This window comes from Amia ocellicauda, chromosome 8, assembly GCF_036373705.1.
Source record: "Amia ocellicauda isolate fAmiCal2 chromosome 8, fAmiCal2.hap1, whole genome shotgun sequence".
Classification (NCBI taxonomy): domain Eukaryota; kingdom Metazoa; phylum Chordata; class Actinopteri; order Amiiformes; family Amiidae; genus Amia; species Amia ocellicauda.
Window position 1 is genome coordinate 10,465,477 of NC_089857.1, and position 23,716 is coordinate 10,489,192.

General features: G+C 40.9%; 1 protein-coding gene across 2 annotated transcripts in view; it reads right to left on the bottom strand.

Moving 5' to 3' along the window:
• Window positions 1–23,460, bottom strand: part of LOC136755412 (LHFPL tetraspan subfamily member 2a protein) — a 53,951-nt gene extending 30,491 nt beyond the window's left edge. Inside the window, exons 1-2 of one of the 2 annotated variants that reach the window (XM_066711975.1) lie at window positions 23,222–23,460; window positions 2,904–2,969 (exon numbers count right to left, since the gene is read on the bottom strand). The gene's annotated coding sequence lies outside the window, so the exon portion shown is untranslated. The remainder of the gene's footprint in view (window positions 1–2,903; window positions 2,970–23,221) is intronic. The other variant, XM_066711976.1, reaches the window with a different exon arrangement.
• Between the last annotated feature and the right edge of the window lie 256 nt (window positions 23,461–23,716).

The window sequence follows — 23,716 nt, forward strand, 5'->3', positions numbered from 1 at the left end:
ATTCTAGCTTGAGACTTTGCTCCAAAACTTCCTTCCATTAACCAAATTGGGAGGACAGGCAAGTGTTTAACCTATTTGTGCTCAAACCACAGTGGAGTGGGGGGGGTGATTCCTTGGCTCTGCAAAATCCAAAATGCCTTGGAGACAGACTGTAACCTTACCTTGTGATCTTGGACCTTTCCTCACATTATATGGAATACGACGCGTCACCGGCCCAGAACTTGCCCCCACAAAAACTATTAAGAGACAACTCTGATTGAAAGAATGCATTTAATGGACTTGGGTCACATTTACCATTCATCAGCATGCCAACTCCAGGGTCCTCAGTCAATGATTTGCTATATAAGTGGCACATAATGAACTAAACCAATTTTATATCAACTAAGCAGTCCTTGACCGTTCTGAAAACAATGAAGTGGAAAGTGGAGCTCTCGGAGCAGGGCTAAGGGTTATAAATTTCGCCTGCGGACAGAAACACTTAGTCTGCCATTAATTACATGCACTCACCAAATATTAACTGCAGCCGAAGCCAATGGACCATAAGCGTTTATACCCTCTGCACTCGAAACGTTGCTCGCAGATCTACATCCATACTTCTACAAACATTTCACTTTTAAATACACATGGTTTTTAATGGCAAAATTAAATCTCAATAGGCACAGACACACTGGTAAAATAAGCATTATAATGTACTCTAGCTAGCACAAGGTGTGCCTACAGACACTCATATGGTACTGATGCATGCTGCATTTATTATTGAGCTGCCACTGGCTTTTTGCCTTCATTTATCACTACAGGATATGCGCTTATGAAGCCAGTTCATAAATTGTTAATACGGCCTGTTTTTGTATGCACATGAAAGTCTACAATCGCAGGACACAGGGTCTGCTCACACAGTGCGTTGAGAGTCTTGGCGTCTTTGATATTTTGCAAAATAACGAGGCCAAACAAAAAAGGCAGATCTCATGGGACTGACTTAACGGATTTCTAAAAGCATTGGAAGTTCTGGCTGCTCCGGATCAATACACCGGAGTAAACCATATACTAACCTACCAGGGTGTGTAGACATGCTTATTTTTTCCTTTCTGAAATCACGTGAGGTTGAGCTCTATGTCCCTTATCATATATATTTTATGAACCGATCAAATGCCGATATAAATGAATCTAGATGAGGGAATAAAATAATTCCTGACATCTGCAACTTATTACGATGTTAAGTTATTAAACAGGTTGGCTACAAGATCAAGTAATATGGCTCATCTGTGTGTTTTGAAAGCAGACACTGATATATGGGACGTATTTAAACTGTCATTTTTAACAGTGTTACCAGTTCAGTTACTATCATGCAATATTGCTGGGAATACACTCTGGAGAGCACAGTCTGCAGATTGTCACACTGAATATCTATTGAGTGGGACTGTCGGAAGTATTGCATTACCCTCCAGCACTGAGATCATTTCAACTCTTATTCCAAAGTTATTCCTAATGCTACATCCCACTGAGAAAAATAACTGGAAAAACCCACTGCCAACCAGTCAGAAGCTAAGAAATGATTTAACATTAAATAGAAGCTCTTTTCAAAGTGAAAGCAATTTGATTTACAAATTAAATATATGGACATAACAATACAAAAACAGATTCCAATTACTATAAATTGTGCAAAAATAAAACAGTGTTAATAGTATGGTCATAAGATCTGACCACAACATACAAAAAACAGGAACTAAATAATTGAAAGCATTTGATTATATCTTCCTTGGGTCTTGATTTGTTGATGGTCTATTCTGTTGTTTGTAGGTAAATTAAAACAAATTATGTTAAAAGACTCTTAAATATTCTCCTAAAGATATGTGTCTGCCAATTAATGCATGTTAATCAGCAGTTTGCTTTTGTATAGGAAAATTAATTACATGAATGGTTTTATGGCAATATATGATAAATCAAAGCCTGTTTTAGTCATACTCTGAGGTTTGTTTTTTACAATATGAAAGCATACAAAAAACAACCTTCAAAACAGATTTAAAATGACATAAAAAAACACCTACACAGAAAGCTATTTTAAGTGGTTCCGAGAACTTCCGACAAAGTTGATTATTCTGTTTATTATTTTAACAGTTTCCTCTTTAAAATGGTCTTTGCAGGTGGCCTTAGACAATATAAATATCACTCCTTTGTGTTAATAAAAGGACGGACACACGGCTCCATACAGATGATGTCAAGCATCACCCTTACAAAGTTTAAATTAAACAGTTAGGGAGTGTACGTTTTTGTGCGTGTTATTCTACTCTGTAACTCTAAACTACAGTATTGGAACATACAGAAGATAGAGGCCAAATACAGGGCAGGCTTTTTCCCTGAAAACTCAAGTTCAAGGCAATAAGAGTACTGAGTTACGTGGTGGAAAATAACCTTGTAGATCCCTTGACCCAGTGACACATTCAGGCTAAATACACAGTTGATTCAAACCTATAGTTATCCCTTCAGAAAAAAATAATTAAAGCACCGTAACTACAAATACACTATTTAAAAAAATCAGAATACAAACCTACTTGTTTATAGGACACTATAATTTCCTCAAACAACCAACTCACAGTGTCTCCGATTTGCAGCTAGGAAGTAGTACTTCAGAAGAGAAGATTGCTACATGGCAGATTCTGAGCTAGATTACTTTCAAGTAGCATTCATATTTTTAACTCAAATTCAGATATTTTATATGGATGTTTAAATAACTAATGCAACATGTAGGCCTACTGTTCTGTGCTAAGAAAAACATGGAGTTAGGACAAACATTGTGAGCATTACAGATTGTAGTCCACATCTGATCTTATTAGAGAAGAAATACTGGAGTTCAGCTCCAAGAATTGCATCATCTGAACGGTTTTAATCTATGGAAATGAACATACCTTTCTTTTGCTTGTTTCTCACAGCAGTCTGCTGGACGGTTTATGCAAACCTGGGCTGTGCGATACCTGCAAACACAACAACAATGACTTTAACAAAGCAGAGCAATGCAGCTTGTTAGACACAATCACTGGTGTATCCTTTTCCCTAACAAGAGGCTGGGGTTTCATCATTTTTGGCTACAGTACAGAAGTTGCTTTTCCCCAGTAATTTATCCTCTACCTTACCCTAAACAACACATGTTTCTGAGCAATAAGAGGAGGTGGAGCAGCACAGCATGAACCCGAAGACTCGCTTATTTGCTCCCACCAGCAATTGATTGTGATAAAAACCTGTATATAGTTATTTAAAACTGGGGGTGCTACTACAAATAAAAATAATTATAACAATCTAGTCTACAGAGAAAAACAAAATCACTTGATTTCCTGTTCTTATAGGGAAAAATATATAAGAACAAATAAGATCATATAATACCTGTGTTGAATATCCATCCCCCAATCCCTGATGATGAATAAATTCAAAGTATATGGTTGCACAGGTGCACAAGCCATCTAAGTCAAAATTATAACTGGGAATCATTCCTTGGCAGTTTCAATGAGGTTTTAGGGGCCAATAGAGGCAACTCTGTCCTAATGATCCTGCAACAGGCTCAGAAATGCCCAGGGAGGCATGCACACTTGAGCTAAGTGCTAGGTCAAGTTTGATCAAACACTGTGTGTTGCTGTGTGTGAAACATGAAACAGATAGTCTGGGATTTGGCACTCAGGAATGGAAAAAGACCATTCATGTACAATTCAGCATAGCAGTTTCCTTCCCAATAAACACATTCCACCAGCTACAATCAGGTGTGGAGTGAGAAAAGGGAAGTCCTGAAACTTTACTGCAGAATAAGCCCTTTTTCTGCAATTTTGTTTTTTTTGTTTTAATTTGGGAAGACCATCCTAAAATAAACCAGGCTGTAAATAAAATGTGTTTATATTACGGTTGGTATCTCTGATCTCCCTGGCACTCTGGGTTACTTGGCTACAGGGTGTCCTCCTTCAGCTGCCTGCACTGCTACAGCCAAGCCAAAGCAAAGATTTCTTGACTAAGCACAAGGGTCATCCCCCCGCTGAGAAAGCCCGAGTCCAACAGACCTGAAAACATCCTGATAGCAAGCGGGTGGAGGAAGAGCGAAGGACAATGGGGGGCTGGCTAATGAGGGGTCCTGTGTATTATAATAAAGGTCAACAAAAATGACTAGACTTGACTAACAAAACAACAGGAAGCGGACTGTTTGGGATTCTTCTTATCACTGTTATTATTATTATTATTATTTTAAATTAATACTACCTCTGCCAGGATGAGTCTTGCTTCAAACACAACAAGGGAGACACACTGACACCTGCTGCACCGTCCACACCTCCGCCTCACTTTACGTTTGTATCTTTTGGCATGAATACATATTATTGAGCAATATGAATTCAATGATCTTTGTGTGTTTAAATGGAGTTTAAGGGGTGAGGGATGTTACTCACATTAAAGGGGGGGTGGACACATGGCATGACCCACATTATAATAATTATTGTATAAAATATAAAATATTACACATCCCTGAAACAGGTCATTTTCAGAATTTATGCACAACGATTGTATGTGTGTATGTATGACACACACACACACACAGAGTTAAGAAGTCCTCTGGTTTTAATTTTCTTTCCTCCCGAGTCCATAAAAACCTTTTGACAAAGAACTGGAAAAGTGGTTCAAGAACAGGAAACAGCCTAATTGAGCCTTGCAGGGGAGTGAACAGGGCAAAGACACATTACATTACTTCTGCCTGCAAACTGATCAAATCTAAAAGAAAGTATTAGGTGATCGTTTGGAGACTGAATTCACTAATCCTTAGCCTCTCGCTGGTTGTGCATGTCACACCCTCATACACATGGAGACCATTTTCATGGAAGTTACAGGATCAGACCTTGTCTATCACTGCCTGATAGACAAAATTCAAGTTCAAAATAGTGTAACGTGCAGGAACAACACATGCCCACGAACAAAAACAGGCTTTTCGTGGGACAAATGGCAGTTCAGCCTCCAGAGCCTTTGCAAGTTGTGCGCTGAAGAGCAGAAGGCCAAAGCAAACACTTCACTCACCAATGAACCACAGACCACTCTCTCCCAAAGACAGCTTTAAGTGAAACCTCTCAGCCCCCTGCGTTGCAAAAAGGTTTTATCAGGCTCATAGATCAATGCACGGTTTGAGTGAAAGACAGCAATCTTCTTTCCACATGTCACCAAGATGTCAAATACCAGGCCTGTGGAGCTCCAGAGCCTGCTGCTCTCCGCACATCATTCCCCTGCCTCAAGAACAGCATTCAGCAGCCCAACTGTGAGCCACTGCTGCCATTTCTCCTGAGCTTTTAGGAAGACTTCATCTGACCTTTCATCTCCCCATTACAGCGTTTCCCCATCATGAATATAATAAGCAGCACAGTGTCAGCATTCAGGGAGTCTGCACTTCCCCACCAGCACCAGGAGTGATTTATGCAACCCTGCATCTTAATGGCTGACTCACGTTTAAACAATGCTGTAAACAAATACCTAACCCTGAATTCCAATTCACTTAATATTTGAATATAAATATTTTCCACTTTATTTTCAACATTATATGTAATTATACATGTGGAATTTTAGCATTTCTCCATAACGTCAGGCTTTCACAGATCATATAAATATATCTTAATGGTCACATTTCCTGATCATCTCCATATGTCCTTTGAACTACTGTATCCTTAAAAAAAAAACAGACTGTCACATTCCTGAACTTCCTTCCCTGACATGCTTTGAATTCAATCTCTGGCCCTCACATGTTCATCGTGATGTATGCCTCGGATAATCATGAAAATACACATACTGTCTCCATTGCTTTTATTGCCCGAGCCATCCAGCCAGTTCTATTTGTCAGGAATGGCAACATCTGCATCTGTCAGCTTATTTAAAAGAAGAAAAAAAAATCTTACCATTATTAGACACAGAAGATTGGTCTTTCCTGCTGAAAGGGACACAGCAGCATGAGCTGTTGCAGTTGTGCTACAACTTACACTACATACCATTGCGTCACATCAGCAGGTTACCTGCCTCATTTTAACCCTAACAGTGGGCATTAGCTCAGTGACATCAAAGGCCCAAATGTCAAGTTAGGCCTGTGAAAATGTACAGATTTAGTTAACTCAGCCCAGACCACATTGTAGCTCCAATTTTATCACGTCACCTTAATTTAATATAGAAATTGGCACAATTAATCAAAATAATGATACCTTCATCTGTATCCGTAACTAAAACTTAGTTTGGTCATATTTTCTCATTTCTGATTTTACAATCTTTCATATCATGATTTTTACCTAAAACTTGCATATCTTCAGTACGGATATGGCAATACATCAAATTCATGTCAGGTTTGTTTCCAATATTTTTGAGTGTGTAATTGTTATTCGTTCCAGAAATGTTATAACTTCCCTTCATGGGCTTCATCATTTCAAAAATGTTAAAATGACTACCGCCCCCCCGCCCCGCGCCGCCCCACATCTTTAATAGGTGGTTTGAAGTTGAGTTGTGTTATTCCAGACATATTTATTTTTTGCTTCTCCTCCAGACAGAAATATACAGAAAAATGGTCTCAAAGCAATATATGCCAACAGCCAATCAGCTTCCAGATCTAGCGGGCATTTTCACCTTCGGCTTGGGAAGCATGACTCCAGTCACATCATCTATCAAATGTTAGAGCCAACATTGATGGGCTCTATTGCTTAAAGAGTTCCACACAATCAGTATGCCAAACTGCACATTACACTTGGTGAATATATTAATTGATACTTGCCTTTAAATATAGTGTAGTAAAAAGATAAAAAGGCCTACAGGTCATGAAAATGAAATGGAACAATACATGTTGTGTTCAACTGTGAATCGGCAAGCCATCAACAAACTAAAGTGAATCACATCTCTTAACATAGAAAACATATGCTGTAAAGAACGTTTTGTTATTGAATCTGTGAGGACAAATAACTTCCCAAAAAATATGCCAGAGAAATAGGAATTCCATCCAATGGAGGAAGAAAGGAAACAGCTAAAACAGTTATCCCAGTTTGACCTCTACAGTCTGGTTGAGTCAGACCATGACTTAATATTACAGTCTTTGTACATTTCCACAAATCAAACTGAACAGAAAGAAAAAATTCAGGGTTCCAATAGTATACCAACCATTATTAATAATAATTCAACTTAACTTATTTTGGCTATCTTCATTTTACATATTGACCAGAATTTCATCCAAGTTTCCATCTCTGCCTTTGCATTATTTTTTCAGAGGAATGTTTACAATTTTTTTCACCTCTTCGTCAGCCATGTTTGCTGGTTAATGAGGGTGGATCTTAAATATGCCATTCTTATTTCAAATCATCTACCACGGCCAACATTTGTTTTGGCTTTGAAACATTACCTAGAGACAGCATTGAAAGTCACTGGTATTTAATTACCTTTACATATACAGCCAAACAGCAGTTATCCATTTACAGTGTGAAAAACTGAAAAATGAAAACCTCTGTGTTACAACACCATTTCGGGGAAGACTAGCACAATGGGATTTGAAACCCGACCGTTTCTTTCAGTATAAACGTCTATACTGAAAAACAAAGTTCATCTTCACAGGACAAAACTCATATTTCATTCTATCGACCAAAGTGTTTTACACTTCCAACTCTCATTCCTCAAACAGCTCAGGGGTGGAGCTACAAAATGTAAATAAATGATTTGGGGTTCTCTGGAAACACTGTACTGGCTGGCCACCCAGGACATTGTGCTCTTTTATGTCTCTGATCAAACCACTGCTGGCTCTGCTGCTTTCACCAGTGTCTGGAGCCCCCTGAGTGATTGCAGGCTGCCTCCACAAAGAGGGTCCTCCCTGAGCGACCGCAGGCCGGGGGAGGAAGGGGGGAGGGGGTGCTGTGCTCTGTCACAGGGGGCGCAGAGGAAGACAGTACTGGCCTCCATGTGGCAAAGGTTCCAGCCGTTTCACAGCTGGAGTTCCAGCAGGCCTGGGGGACTCTGGGAGTTCTGCAGGCTTGTCAACTGTGGCTTCACTCACCACAAAGGGGCCTTTCTTTCTCAGTTTCTTTTTCTGCACATCCAAGCTCCCGCTAAGGGCACACTACTTTTACACACTTCTGGAGCTGCCACTTGACGAAAGTTCAGAATTTGTCACTGTACCAATAAGCGCACCAGCTTGCTGTTTGTGTTCACTCCATTAAGTAGGGAGTTTTAATGAGCCATGCATCTCCAAAGAGTAGATTTCAAAATACTTGTGTGTACGCATGAGGACAGTAATTCATGGCTGATAACCCAGTTGTTAGTTATACAGGATAAGAGGGCGCACACTAATGGATTCAAGGGAGCATTTAAGTGCACAGAATGCAAACCAATTTGCCATTTCCTATTTTAACAGATGTTTAGGTATATATGCATTTTCTGGTGCAAATTAAATTTAAGTTGATACAGCTGACTGTTTAGTATTTTACCAAAAAATACTGGACTCAGCAAGCTCAGCTTTGTAAATAAACGTGTGAAGTTCTCATGAATTCAGATGGACTCCACTTATTTGAAAACTGACCAAAACTGTTCAAAAGCAATCTGGACTGTCAGGTCAAGCCACTGGCAAACCTTGATTTAAAAAGCAGTTGTTTGTTTGTCACCATGTGAGTGTTTCTATACAGCAACAACAACAGACATTCTGGTATCCCTCAGTGAAAGTATTCAATGGTTCGTCTGAATGAAACTGCATTTCTGCAGACAGAATCTGAGAACTGCTCAATTAAATTTCCTCTTAATTTGCACGACAAGGAACACAGTTCAAATGGGTTTTATAGAGCTGTTCCATTACACATGAAGCACATCCTTGCCCCCATGGCATGCTGGCTTTTGTCTACAGAGCTGGCAGATAGAATCTTTAAGATGCAACATGCCTTTAAAATACTGAAATGCACAGAAAGGGACTATCTGGATTCCACATCTGCTTCTCAGTAGTCCAGGAACCCAGATTTGTTTCCCCTCAGACAAATGCTTACTGAAGAAAATAATCATGAGCATCTGAAATTTTGCCTCAACACGAAAGAGGGTAGGGGTAGCAGACTTCCCAGTGCCCAAAACATCTCCACAGTGTGAAATACAAGTCAATCATTAGGAGGCCGCCAGGAAGTGTATTAACAAAATGTTTCGTTAACCATGGAGGAAGAGGGGCATTTCTTCCACATCTTAAGAAAGGTTTATATGCAGCTGCTTTCTATCATCTTCTTCCACAGCTGACAGTGCATGCTGTTTAACTCTGCCTCGTCTTGGTCAATACACTGCAACCCAGATTTGGAGAATTAAATGCAAGTTTAGGAATGAAAATGCTTGGACCGGAGACTTAGAAGTAAGATGAAGCAGGACGAGCTGTGGGGTGATCCTCAGGTATCCCTCAATGGGCTCCAGGCCACAGCTCAACTATTATCAAGTTCAGACGCCGACATCCTTGGTGCTCTCACTGCAGAGTATAGTTTGGTCTCTCAGTGAATCCTTAGTTCTCAACCTGCAAGGAATACATTCCTGCAACATGTGGATGCAGAGGCACACTCTGCCCTTCTGACCCTTCTACAAATCACCCTGCCCCCCCTGCCAAGGCCCTACTATTCTTATTCCTAATGGGCCATACCACATTTGGAGGGTTTAAATAACAAAATAAAAAATGTATAAACCTCAAAGCGGTTGAGAAGACGCACTCTGCTATATTGCATAGATAGTCCTACACCATACCTTATACATGCCACAAACCACCAATTGACTAAATCACAGACACCACTGGGGAGCAGTACCATGCACATCCTTAGCATGTAGAGGCCTTTTTATGAAAATGATATTGTTAATAGCTTTCCCCTTGTGTGTGGCATCCTTTATGGAAATGGACTGTGCTGACACGCTGTTCTCCTGCGGCGCCATGATATTATTCTGTATTGTTGTTTTACAAACAAGGAAAGAATACACACAGAAAATAGAGAAATCAAGCATGCCTACCAGTTACACCCCCTTGAAATCTGAAACTACAACCGGATCAATTATTTTACTGAAAAGAATAACACTGGCAACGTAAAGCACACAGCTTGTCGGCTGTCGGAAATTTACGACTTAAATTATTTTAAGAACCAATTGGAAACTTCAGAGCTTTGAAGGCTTTGCCAGCAGAGCTTCAAAGGCTCACAGTACATTCACTTTCTCTAACTTCCATGGTTTAGTTTTTTGGAGTACTGTGTCCTCACTGACCAGTCAGCCACAACACGGAGTAGTAGGCTATGCAACAGGCACAAAAGGAGGGGTAAATACATGAGAAAAAAAGTCACAATAGAACTACTAAATTTGAATATAAAAAGGGAGGTAAAATGCCAAAAAAAAAAAATTCAGAACCTCTTACAAATGTTGCTGGAACCAGAATAAAGGTTTTCTCCAGATTAAAGTGCTTTGTGAATCAGAGCCCCACCATGTCCTATGAATCCCGGTACAAAATTGATTTGCGGATTCTTCTCTAGACTCACACTGGATGGAGTCAATGTTCATTTTTAAAAATATTTTTGTTTGTTTTTCCTTTGTTAGACAAGGCACTTCACTAGCTTTGTAGAAGGCAACACGCTAGTGTGATGAGGGTAAAGAGAAATGTTGGGGGGAAAAAAGAAAATGGGATTTTTTAATTTATTTTTTGACATCACTCAGTTGTACTCCATTTAATCTCCCCATTTTCTGATAAAACTACTGACAGACTACCATACTCAAAACTGAAAGCATTGGTTACTCTACAAAACCTTACTAAAAGGCATAGTATAGTAATGCCAGAGCCAGGCAGAGAGGTTGCCCGAGATTTGAAATGTAGGTCACTAAGAGAAAAACTAATCTGAGCCAAAAGGTTGGTCTAGTTCCAGCATGAGGTAATTTTTCTGACTCAGTCTTTCTGTCCCTTCACTTCAGTGTCAGTGTGCAGATTTCGCTCCTGTCGTGCAGCTGTGTGAAATCAGGTTTACGATTATGCAAGCTCAGGCTCCTACTAGACCAGGTACACCACCACTCCCTGAGGCCTTATAATGGCAGTCAGATGTCCCTCTTTTCCAGCAGTCACATGATCCAGCAGTTTCATGGTAAGTGTACACTTGAAAACCCAAACCACAAGATTTGATTAGAGACTGCCAAGTCCCAGATACTTACAAATACTGCAGTCATTTCAAAGAAAAAACATAAAAGGATTTTTTTTATACACATTATATAATTAATATACACATGTATAGGGGAAATATTCTTTAAGCACTACCACCTCCACCTTACCATCGTAATTTCTCTCGATGTACAGCAAAAATATGATCAGCAAATCTGAGCAATATCAGCCTATGTCTAATGTCAATGTGCATCAATTTTGTGGCAAATCAAAGAAAGACCAAACTATTCCAGATACCAGATTCTTGTTCAATCCAGTTGGTCCCTTGCTACAGCTCCACTCCCCTGCATGTGGTCTTTCAGTAGAGGGGGTAGGGGTGGGGAGTGGGCAAGTAACTCACCCTGTTGTCAGCCTCGTTTGCACAGTACTTAAGAACTCATGAGTTCTCTGGCTTCCAAACCAAACAAACTTCAAAGCCTCAGGTTATAGACGTAGGTTCTAACCCCTCAAGAGCTCTTTAAAACCCAAGCAGTAATTTTTATATGGAGGGATATTTTAATAGGGTCACACAGTAGCCCTATATATTTAGAAGTACCCTACTGAGAGTCCATAGATTTGAATTGAAACCTATTTGCCTATAAAATCATATGGCAGCCTGACAGGGTGAAGCTCAATGTGTCAATGTGCATAATTTAGACCGGAGCAACTGAAGAGGATTGTGATGGAGCTTTGACAAAGATGACTTTTTATAACAGGCTACAAAGCAGTAGCTCATGAATATGGTACTGTATTTTAATGCCTGCTTGGAAAAAGAAAGTTAATGCAATTCATTGGTTTTGATGAGCAAACCTTAGTGATTTACAAACCACAGGATACTGTGTTCAGTTCTGCCCTTAGTCCTTTTTTTAAGGTCAGGCCTCAAAATACCTCCCTTTTTTTAGGTATGGTTTCCTGAAGTTTAATCAGACTTGGAAAGTGTGAACGCTGCAAGAAATGTGTAGTAGACATAATAGGAGCTTAGCCCCACTAGCAGAATGAAAGTTACAGAAAGGTCACTTTATCATAAATCAGATTTGGTGAAGGGGACCCAATCGTGACCTTCAACACAACACCAGGACTTTGAGTATCGCCACAAGAATACTGTCTTTAGGAACAAAATCACATTGTACGTAGCAACCGCAGCAGCAAAATTTCCATCTGCAACTCTGGCAAGCTTTAATTTGTGTTAAACAGATGACAGCAGCCTTCCCAGTACCAAGGCCTGGTAATTACTTGGTAAAGCAGAAATTAAAATAAGCTCCTGCCTTAGAGTCCATTACTCAGCTCACTGAAGGTTGGAAATGGCAAAAGTTATATCTGAATACGGTAGAGTAGACGCATCTCTTTGCAGAAGGACTGCAGTGGAGGGGTGCACATCGAATGATTTCAGTAACGGGTACTGGCTCTGCAAGTGCGTTTTTTAAACCAGACAATTCGATGTCCACGACTGCTGCGGTTGCAGAGGCCTGTGGGACGTTAACCAAAGTGTTTACCCCACCAGTAATACTGTGAACTAAGCCAGTCATTACTCACGGAGGACCTACTTCATCAGTGTAGCAGCTGTTTTCGTCTGAAAACCATTAGTTTGGATTACCTCACTATGCTCTTACTAGTGTAATGATTTGTCGCTGAGGTTTGACCATGTCCTTTTCAGAACAGCACCTCTGTTGATTGTGTGTATTCACCCGTTTTACCTATTGGTGAATGAGAATCCCCCCCACTCTTGTTTTGTTAGTACAGAAGAGGATAAGAAGAATACTCTGCAGAAGAATTAGGAGGAGGGAGAGCATTGCATCAACAACATAACATACCAGTGCCACAAATGTGTCTCATGTTAGAGAAACCACTTCTAAGGCCCAAGGGCTTGGCAGCTTTCAGAAATGGGAGTTACATCAGAAACAGGCTGTTATAATACAGTTACACTGAAGGCTCTTCAAGTGTAATGCATTTTCACATTCTATTTACTTTTCCATCCAAACTTTAAATTTATACATTTTGTTTTAAATCATGAGACTTTAATGACATAAACCCAAGAACAGTCTAGCATCTGGAGAAGGGGAATAATTACTGAAATTATTAACATAAAAGATGAGAAGTTCAGCTATACTTCCTCAGCGATCCAGTTTCTCATTCACACAAATGTGTACCAGTTGAATCCAGGGGAATTTAGGGGCTGATTCACACCACAGAATTTATTGGCTTTATATTTCCAATTATGTTTTTGCCGTTTTTAAACAACTGTGGAATTTGGAGGTGTCCTTGAGACATTTAGTGCAGACTCAACAATAGTTAAGAATATCTTTGTTCATATTTCCTTCATCTAAAAAAAAAAAATATATATATATATATATATATATATATATTTATTTGAGAGCTCATGCACACATACGATTTTGTTTTATGCATTCAGCCACTAATGTTTTCCCAACGTAGTTTAAACCTTTACATTGGTTTGTTCAATACAACCTGATCAATTAAATGTTTGAATGGATTTGTGCTGCACACAGCATTACAAACTGTCAGTCTCTAGTCAGCTGTCCGTATGAGGTAACAATGGACCAGTCAGAGCTAGGGGGTGAGAAAAAAGCTTCCTTAAAGAAAAGGATGGAAAATGTTCCTTCAATGCAGTCAATCTATACACTAGTGCAGCAGATGTCATGCATATGGCAGATGTATGTCATTTACCAGATTTAATGATAGGTCTTTGTAGCTCTCAGTAAGGATGGAAGAATGTATAGAGTCCTATTCTGTTCAATATATCACAGTGAGTTTGCTGGTTTTAACCCCTTCTTATTCCTGTAATCGATGTTGTTCTCCACCATGACCAGTGAAATGAAACCGAGGTTCTTGCTCTCTTCCAGACATAGGACATTGTGGTCTGCTCTGCAGCATACCCATTGACATTGCCCAGGAGGTTCTGCAGTGCTTGGCTTGGATACAGACTGTTGCAAAACCACTATAGCACAAACACCCACCTACATTAGATATAAACATATGTGCAGCAGTGTTTCTGAACCAAATTACTTCATAGTACTGTGCACTTTTCCCTCTATTGATTTATACTGCACTTTAAATGCAAGACTTTATTTTTCAAAGTAAGCCGTTTCCATGCTCTGAGCCTAGGAAACCTAACCTTTTTATCTGTATGTAAAGGTTTCTAAACTGTCTACAGCATTCTTAAAAGATAAGAAACGTACTCTATAAACCTCAGTCATAAACAATGAAAACTCTTTTGCCATCTCACACTAAAGAAAACAGTGCAGAGGAAACTACAAATATTCCACAGAAGATTATTCACAGATGTGCGACCTACGCCGCAGCCACGAAGCCAACTGAAGAGAAATAAAGAATCTATTTAGATTTTTAAAGATATAAAGCAAGCATTAATGTTTATTAATGACTCATTATTGTGCAAGTATATCATTACGATGCTGATGACATGAATGCATTGCACACCTCAGAATGAAATCGACTACCGCAACACCTTTAGACAGCAGCCAGTACAGTTGTCCGTTTCATTTCCAGGAGTGCTTACAGCTTGCATTTTCCTTTCATTAGGGGGCTGTTTTGGATCAAACCAGTAAATTCAGTGAGAGCAGGTGGGGGTATCACTCTACCTCATGCCTTGATAGCTTTATGCTCCTCTTGTGGCAGATACAATATTTTGCTGCTGAGCTGCTAATAAGAGCAACCCTTTGCCCACATATAAAGACAGGCAGAACAGCCTCCTAAACTTAATAATCTTTTTGAAATACTCTTATTTCACTGTCCAGCTGGAGATTGCCAGTTTGTTAGATTTCAGAATGAAGTGCTCAATAGTCAGAAGTGGTTGGAGAGAGAGAGCAGGGAATATTTTGTGTTTTGAGTGTTGATCTCTTGTACAGCTATAGAATTTTCAGGACACCATTATATAGTAAAGGAAGTGAAGGGCTGTGGCACAGGCACCATGTACATTTTACGGCAATCTTCTTGTGGATTCTTGATCTTCGGCCAAGACCCCATGAAATCATTTTGAGGACTAGAGCATTAGGTTTGAGACGGAGGATTATTGCAATTATTTGCAAGCTTAGTTAAAAAAAATACATACGTAGGCAACAGTAGTAGCATTCACCTTGGTTTTATACTTCATGCATCCCAGTTGACTGTCTTTCTCCTTCAAAAGGGACAATAGTAGTCAGTGTTCTTGTAAAGGAATAGAGTCTTCATGCTTAAAAGATTAAATAAGAGCAATGGCGCAGCTCTCAGGCAGGACTAAACCTGCAACCCTGAAAAATGCAGGCTTGATTATAGCAGATAGAAGTTCAAGCTCACTGGGCAGCCAAAGACACATCACTGTATAGGGGCACACAGTGCCGCAAGAAGTCCTAAAAGTAAAAACTTTCCACCACAAAAACACCAGGAGATTTAGCCTTCATGCACAAGAGGTGACTTCCATTTCAACAGTAAGCCTAAATCATAAACCCAATTAAAGGGACTTAAACAGCACATAATTATCTTTTAATGTTTTACTCTTTCTCAGAGTAACATCTTTTCAATGTGTTCATTTTAATAATCTTCCTCACAGAACCATGTTTTGCACTTCACCAGTTCCCAAGAATGTCACATCTTTGGAAAACTTCATACAGAAGAAGAGACGGGGTCAATCTAATACACTGTGTGACAGATGTACAGTCGTCTCAGAGTCACTGAGTGACACAAAATGCCAAAAAGTCAAAAAGTTAACTAACCACGTAAATTATATGTTGTCAAGCAAACAAATGGAGCAAGTACTTAAATTAGAACATTTATGACTAGATTTCAGCCTAGGTCTTAACTGGTGTTGACTAATATAGGCATGTTCAACACCGCAGAACCTCTCAGTTTTAAAATAGAACTCATCCTATTATCACCATTTTCAAATTATACTGTATTGTTAAAAACTAAGATATGGACTGGATTGTATCCCAATTCCTTAATGCTCATTCATTCCACCTCACTGATGACACACCTCAAAATCAGATTATATGTATTACCTGTGTTGTGTGCCTTGAAAGGAACAGTTTCTTATTGCATCATTTTGGAAAAAATATTGACAGAGTACAAGGGAGGGAAGAAATAATAATAAAAAAAAAGGATTTCAAAGTAATATGGCTGTACACCATTCCTGTAGTCTGCTACTTGACCTCAGGGAAAAGGAATACAATTCTGATCTCCTGTGAGGTCAAAATGTTCCTCAGGTAGCCGGGGAAATGCCAACATATCAAGGTTTTTATACGATCCAGACATGGGAAGTACACTCACTGCTAAATGACTGCATTATCTTATGATGATACAGAAAAGAGTGGGGGAAGGAAAACAGAAGTGCCACATCAACTGTATGACGGCATTCTCCTTTTAGACAGATATCTCATTCAGGATACAAAGCATCGGTGACTAAACATTTACTCTGTACTGTAAATTGGGAAAATGCTTAAGCACAACAAATAGTATGCGATTCCACAGCTTAAGCAGGGCAAGGTAAGACAAACAAAACAAAACAAAACAAAAAACAGCCCTATTGAATAGGCAGGTTTGGTCAGCCACGTGTGTGAAGAAGCTGACTCCATAAGCTTAAACTGTCTGTTGCTTTATAAAATGCCCCCGTTATTCTTCTTCACTCCATGAGAATCAGATTCAAATATTTCTTACAGTCGGGGGTATAATCAGATGAAAACGCTACCTATTGAGGGTCTTCCAGCTGAATTTGGTTTCCATGACATCACAAAAGCCGTGTCATAAACAACAGGCCTCACAGACCATGTCTTTCTGTGTAAAACAGAAACTAAGAACACTCCAAGAACGAAGAACCGCAGGCGGCAGAATTCAACTGCAACCAAAAAGAACATTCGCCTAACAGGGGAAAAGCAAATCAGAGCTCAAGTGTGAAATGCGATTAGGAGTACAGGATATCACATAACAACCGGTCCCTCATCCATTGTGGCCAGCAAGCCTTCTCTGTACGATTTAATTTACATACAGCTGTGAAATCCGCAAACTCCATTAGATGAATGTCAGTTGGGCTCATAAGAGGAATCAGTCCTTGTCATGGCAGCTGTTAACACTCCCGCCTCTCTTCCAGAAACACCACTTGAGACCACTTGTACAATTGTAAAATGTAGAAAATCTTAAGAAAACTGTGGATCTGGTGGAAGTTCTTATGGTCATTGCCAGCATCTAACACCTCACAGCAAATGAGCCCGTCCTGCCCGATGTCAGCCCAGGTCCCTCAGGCTCAGAATTCGTAGCTCCAGTGCCGGCACCAACTAACAGGATGTTGCCGAAGAACAGAATCATGGGAAAAATTTACGTAACAGGAGTGCTGTGCACTTTGACTAACAAGGCCATAGTTCACTCACTTATTTTCTCCTGTCGTTCTCAAGGGAACAGGTCAGTCACAAAGGCAAAATAACCACACACATTTATGCAGATATGGCCGACAAACTTGGAGTGCAACAAAAAATAAAATGCTAATTCAACCACTCATAATATAAAATATACACAATTCAGATGCTGGATTTTCATGTCTTTGAGTCTTCAAGTTTTCTTTTTAAAATCTGTCATTCTGCACGAAGCACCAGACTTCACTTTTTATTTTTAAGGAAAGGACGCAGGTTTTCCAAAAGATGGCCAGGCAAAATTTATCTCCATCCATTCGCGAAGCCTCACAAGAGCCTGTTGGCTTCAGAGCCAGCATGTGGCTAAAGCACACAAGCAAAGGGGGCACACAGAGAGCTTACTCGAGCAAGCCCTAATCTCATCAGCACACACGACCGCCTCCAAGTGAAAGAAGGGGGGGGAAAGGGCTACAGATTTATCACACATCCTTCTGAAGGCTGACCACCTCCATCTGTCGCTTTGCAACTTCAGAACAATAGCGGCCCAAGGTGTGGGCACAACACTCTCAAACAGGCACAGCTAGCGCCTCACCTCCCTTCCCGACCACATAGCCGACAGCCTCTGAGCAACATGCACAGCTGCAACAGGCTGTCTGCTGCTTCGAAACGGTGGGAGGGGAGCCCCACAGACAGTGAGGCTTTCAGCATGCAGCCAAGGCATTGTCCCCTCAACACAGGGCTTTTATTTAATCTTTGTCTTCCTTGTGAAGGGAAGGCTGGCTTGCCACATTCAGGTTTTGCTTGTGAATAAAGTGTCAAGATTTACAAAAAGGACCAGCTGTACAATCTGTTTCTGTTTCAAGAAGATTCAACCCAAGAAACCAACATGTCATTTTTTGGGGGAAATCGTGGAATTGTCCACTTCCTCTCTTGTTTTTTTCCTAATTTGCTGTTAAATTCTTGATCCCATTTCAAAAACACATTCTAGGAGATATAATAGGAGAAGGAAAATGGATCGAATATTAGTCTCACATGTAGGTATTTAGAAGTAAATTTACCTGAAAATATTTCAGATTTACACAGTCTTGCCTGTGTGGTTTCAAGCCTTGTATTTATAGCCCAATTGCTGAGGCCCAGAGAAAAGTAGAGGACTTCTAAACAACAGACTCAAAGGAGTCTGCAGAAGGGCTGTCTTGCTTTGAACAGGAGAAAGTCTCCAAAATGTTACAGCACTGTAAACTTAATATGTGCATCATAAAAAAGCACTGCCTAAAACCCCACCTTAACCTACCCTTTTCATTGCTCACCCTTCTCAGCGCTCAGCTGCAGACTGATGTGGATAGCCCAACACTGTGGTCTGACCTTTGAACTGAAGCCCAGATGCAATAAATGTCCTTCACACCTCTTTTATGTTCAGAGTCTGTTTGGATTCCCCACCTCTTGCGTTTATGATCAAGATTAACTAAACAGATAGAAGGATATTCAAGTCTTTGCTATGCAGAAAAATGTTAATGCCTTGTGACAAATCAGCCATTCTCTTTGGAGTCAGCAGCTGTGATCTGCTCAGAGTCTGCAAGATGCACCCGTGAGGTTCTCTTCACACAGTATGGCTTGCTTTTAGTTCATAAATAACATGAGAACCTTACAGAACTAATATTGTTAGGAATCAATGAGAATTCTTTTTTGCACATGAAAATTGAAAATATTGTGATACCATAAGATGTACACCAGCGTTCTTACAGTTCAGCAGACAGAATGTGTGGTCCAGACCAGCATGCTCCGCTACCCAGGCATACAGTGCCAAGTCACGCTTCGTAACGGGCCCGGTCCACAATGCTCCGCTCCACCCATGCAAGAGGGACAATGCATCTGTAAGAGGCTGGCAACTTCTGGCAACTTACTTTCCTTTTCTTTTTTTTTTCTTCTTTAAACCCACCATTCGGTAAAACTACATTAAAGCAGCTTCCAACGTAATTACATTCAGTCCTGCCAAGTGCGAATGAAAAGGCTTGTACTTTGCATTTTCCTTTTTGGCAATGTGCAGTTAACCATCTGAGGGTTTTCCAAGCCTATAATGAGTGAGGAGCAGATTTTATTTTAGTTTTTATGGACCACGTGAAGACGCACACAGCCCCATGTCCTGTGCTCTCACCATGGCTTTCTATTGGCTGCGGGTACTGTTCAATGCCACTTAACATACAACAGCTACTGGCTTGCCCCTTTGTAATGACTGTATTCTTTACACTCAGATTCTATAAAACAAATACGAGCTATGGAGAAGTGCAGGCCTCTAATTTAAAAAATTAAATGAAAAGGAGTTTTGCGTTTCTTTTTTCTTTTTTCCTGGAAACCCGACACCGAGAAGAGAACCCTGTATATGGCAGGCCGCTAGAATGTTCTACAAACTCCGGGATCAGATCCGTGCTTTTCAGGGCTTCCTTAGAGGACTTTAAATGTGAGTGACAGAATACATAATTTTTGCCAGCTCAACAGAACATTGCAAATACTCAAAATCAATCTCAAAATGTCATTTAAAATATTGTCCTTCAGCGGAATCCTGCAGATGCATTATTTAAATATTTACACCAGAACGAACACAAAATAAAGTTCTACAGTAGATCTGTATATTCACTAGCATACAATAACACAATCCCAGAGTGCAGAGAATGTTGCAATTGGAAGACAAGGTCTGTTTACACTCAATTATACAGTGGCCCCAACAGGTAATTGTGTGAATGGAGTGTTAAGATACAATTATTGGTAATAATGGCCTTTAATGTGTAACAGGTGATAAGAAAAGGAACATTACTGGTGGGTTACTTTGTCTTATACGTGATAAGATACAATGATCACTGACAGTGAAGGTCTGTTTTCGTATTCAGACCAACATCTCAATGAGGCTGGAATGGCAATATATTGTGTGCTTAAGGTATGTGTGGCTACTCCTTTTATTAGCCTGCTTGTGGCAATTCTGTGCACAGTATTCCTTTTCAAGAGGAAACACCACACTGCACAAAGAAAAGGAGATAGGTCTCTGTAACAAGCAGGCTATAATTAGCATTTTCACTTTGCACATTTTGACTGCAGAACAATGCACTCACTTCAGAAAATCCTATGCTTTCTAATGGCAAAGATTACTACATTGCAAGTTTTTTGTTCTCCATGAGGCCCCTTTGTATACTGTTGACATGATCCACATGCCAGCAGAGTAGCCTTCTTTAAGAATCACTTAAATTAAGGTCACTTTCAACAAACTCAACTTTTAAAGTTTTGAAAGCAGAGTAAACCCAAGTAAAGCAGAACCCTGCTTTAAAGCTGTAGAGGGATGCACAGAATCTCACATGCTCTGTGAAGATCTAAACAAGACAGTGGGATCTCACCATAAAGTGTATGTTCAATGGAAGATGGAAGTGGGTCGATTTGGAAGTATTAAAATAGCAAACCTCTCCTGTAACAGATATCTATAGGGCTTTACAAAAGTCAAAAAAGGGCACATTGTGGGACAGGAACACACACAATATGAAGATGTAAAACTAGAACTGAAACTGCTAGGTAAAGCTATTACCATCAAAAGAAAAAAAAAGCATTCTTGCAGAGCGCAGTTATACAAGAGCTGGCTCCTTTTTCAAGCATTACAGGGCAAACAAAGCTAGATTGCTCAGGCCTTATCTCCACATGTGCTTCAGCATTCGTGTCACAAAGGCAACTCAGAAAGAGGTTATTCCCTTGAGAAAACCCAGAGATCAGATCTGGTTTCAAGTACATAAAGAAGAAAAAAAGAAAAACAAGATTTTTCTCTTTGATCACCAGAATCTCAGCTCAAGATTCATCTGCATTCCAGACAAGTGCTTCTAAGAAGTATACTGACATGTTTTGTGTTATAATCCTTTAGTTAATCTCAACTGGGAACCTCAATCCTTCTTTTATTTCGGTATACAGCACCTTGGCACTTATTAACACCTAGCTATAAAACCAGAGAGTGGGATCTTTGAAGCTTCAAGCTGATCAAAGAAACAATATTTCCAAATGGGTCGATGCTCTTTATTGGACTAAAAACAAGAGAGACATTCTTCTTTTTTCAGAAAAGATAGGACGCTTACATCTATAGTCATCACATGAGGTTTACATTTCAGGCATTATCAAGTTCAAGGACTGAACACCATACTTAATAACACACTACTTGACTGCCCCAAGAACCACACGTGTCACTGGCCAGCATGCAAGCACACGTGTGATATAGGCCTACTCAGATACTGAAAGAAGCTCATTAGAGCCAGCAAGGCTCGGAATAGCTGCCATCGAGTGCCACTGGGAGTCACTGTGGGGTAGCAACAACATCCCGGACGGAGCCATTTAACAGAGCAGCGAGAGGAAATGGTGTCAGCAAATTTGAGAGAGTTCAGGCGGTCAGTTCAGCTGCACACCTAGATACATAATGCAACTGCGGGGTGAATTCAATTCATATGTATAGCATCCCCTCCCCAGACTTTCCCTACAGCTACACTCTCAGACTGTAAAAGGCCAGTTGTGCGCGCGCACACACGCACACACACACACACACACACACTTTTGATGTTCCAGAAATTATGACAGTACAGTTTTAATTGTACTTTCTCTGCAGTCAAGTCATCGGTGGATGGGCTCCCCTCCATTGCCTTTGTTCCCTCCATGCCAGGTTGGTTACCAAAGACTTTGACCATAAACTAGTGAGAGGTCCAACAGTCAACTGTCCAACCAAGTCAAGACCCAAGAAAGTGAATTGTCAAAACACACTTCTTCTGGAGTTGCAACCACCCATATCTCCTCGCTCTCGTCCAGCTGAATGGCGAAAGGGGTGCACGTATTTCTGTAACCTCCACTAGATCCTTCACCTCTGAGAGGGTACAGAGCAACATGCTGTCAGGAAACGCATGCTGCATAATTGGCCATGATTGTCACTTGATCTGATGGGGGGCGGGGGGCATTAAAGGGCTCTTACATTTTAGCAGGACCCCCTACCGTTTTTCTCTAATTGCTATTTGTACTGTAAGGTCCCAAATTTAATTAAATCAGCTGAAAGAATCACATCTGCAACATGAAAAATGTCTACATTACAGCGCAAGCCCTGCTCCCTCTCTCTCACCTTTGAGTGTGAAAGCGGAGACGGCTTCATTATTCTAATACAAAGGCAACCGAGGGAGGTTTTTCTTTCTTTTTTTAAAAAAAAAAAAGTTTCCTTTAGGTTTCTTTTCTCAGAAACAAACCCCGTTTTCCGTTGCAGCCAGTTTGGGTTGAATGATGCTGTTGATCTCTAGCCTAAATGCCGCACATCTGAGGAACTATAAATCACAAGCAAGAATACATATGGCACAGTATCAGTCATTTCTGATGGGTCTCATCCACATCTCCCAAAAGTAACTTGTCAGTGAAATCTGCGCCGATCGGGAACTTCAGCTCCAGAAAAGCCTGAATTCAAACCCTACACGCCGTAAGAGAAATGCATTCAACTCGGTCACCCCGTCAGCCGCAACAGGAACGCTCTTTGCGGGAGACGGGTCTCTCTGCCTCGGCTCTCTCTGGCTTTCCCAACCCGGGGGGCGAAAGCAGCTGGACCAGCAGCCAGGTCGACACAATGTCTCCCAGAAAGCCACTGTGGATGGATACACAATGAACACAACATAACCGAGCCGGGGACGTGCACATACGGAGTATCGTCTCCCCCAGCAGCGGTCTCTTTACTCACAGTTTATGCCGTTTCGGACGCTGAGGTGTTCGACAATGAATGAGTGATGACGGGTCTCCACGTCCGCGACGCGCCGCTCTTTGGGGTTAATTCCTCGGGGTTGCTGGCGACTCCTGGCTGGTTTTGTGGCTGTTGTTATTGTTGGTTTTACCCCCCTATCTACCCCGCTCTTGCCGTGTCTCCCTCCCCCACGCTTCTCCCTGACCATTGACTAAGGAAAGAGGCTGCCTCTCGCTGGCTGCCTACACACTGACTGCGCAGAGCCGCCCCCCGGCCGCCTGACGTCGCGTCTCCAGCCCGCCGCCGCCGCCGCTCTCCTCCCCCGCCCGGCCGCCCGCCCGGCCCTCAGTCAGACAGCACAGGGACTCCCAGCGGGACGGCCGGCCGGACAGCGGGATTTGTGAAGAGACCCGACATGAAATAAAGCTAACATCAGATTAACAAGTGTGCCACGTATTTTAACACTGCTGTCTGTGCACAGGCTGGGACTGCGCC